This window comes from Morone saxatilis, unplaced genomic scaffold, assembly GCF_004916995.1.
Source record: "Morone saxatilis isolate NCDOM2014 unplaced genomic scaffold, NCSU_SB_2.0 Contig2, whole genome shotgun sequence".
NCBI lineage: Eukaryota > Metazoa > Chordata > Actinopteri > Moronidae > Morone > Morone saxatilis.
This window is the reverse complement of record NW_023339762.1, coordinates 16,657,293-16,657,654: the sequence shown is the minus strand read 5'-3', so window position 1 is coordinate 16,657,654 and position 362 is coordinate 16,657,293.

Genomic DNA, 362 nt, shown 5'->3' with positions numbered 1-362 from the left:
TTACATGAGATAACAGAGAGGAAATTATATCAGAGATGATATGGTGGGTTTCTGTGATCTGGTTTTACTGCTGCAGTTTAAATAAGCAGATGCAGACACTGAGGAGCTTGTCTTTATACCACCAAGACTGTAGAGTTTGGTGAGAGAGGTAAATGCAAAAAAACTGTTTTTAGTTAAGGTGTATCTTAACATTATACCTGACTTGATCTTGATACACAGTAGTATTTGCGGTTTACAGGCACACAAGAAACCAGGTTACTGCGAGAAATCAGATTAAAACAGGAAATTGTAGCCCACAGAGGAGTAAGTAAAGCTGGAAAGATAAATCACAGACGCATGCGCACACACACGCGCACACACAC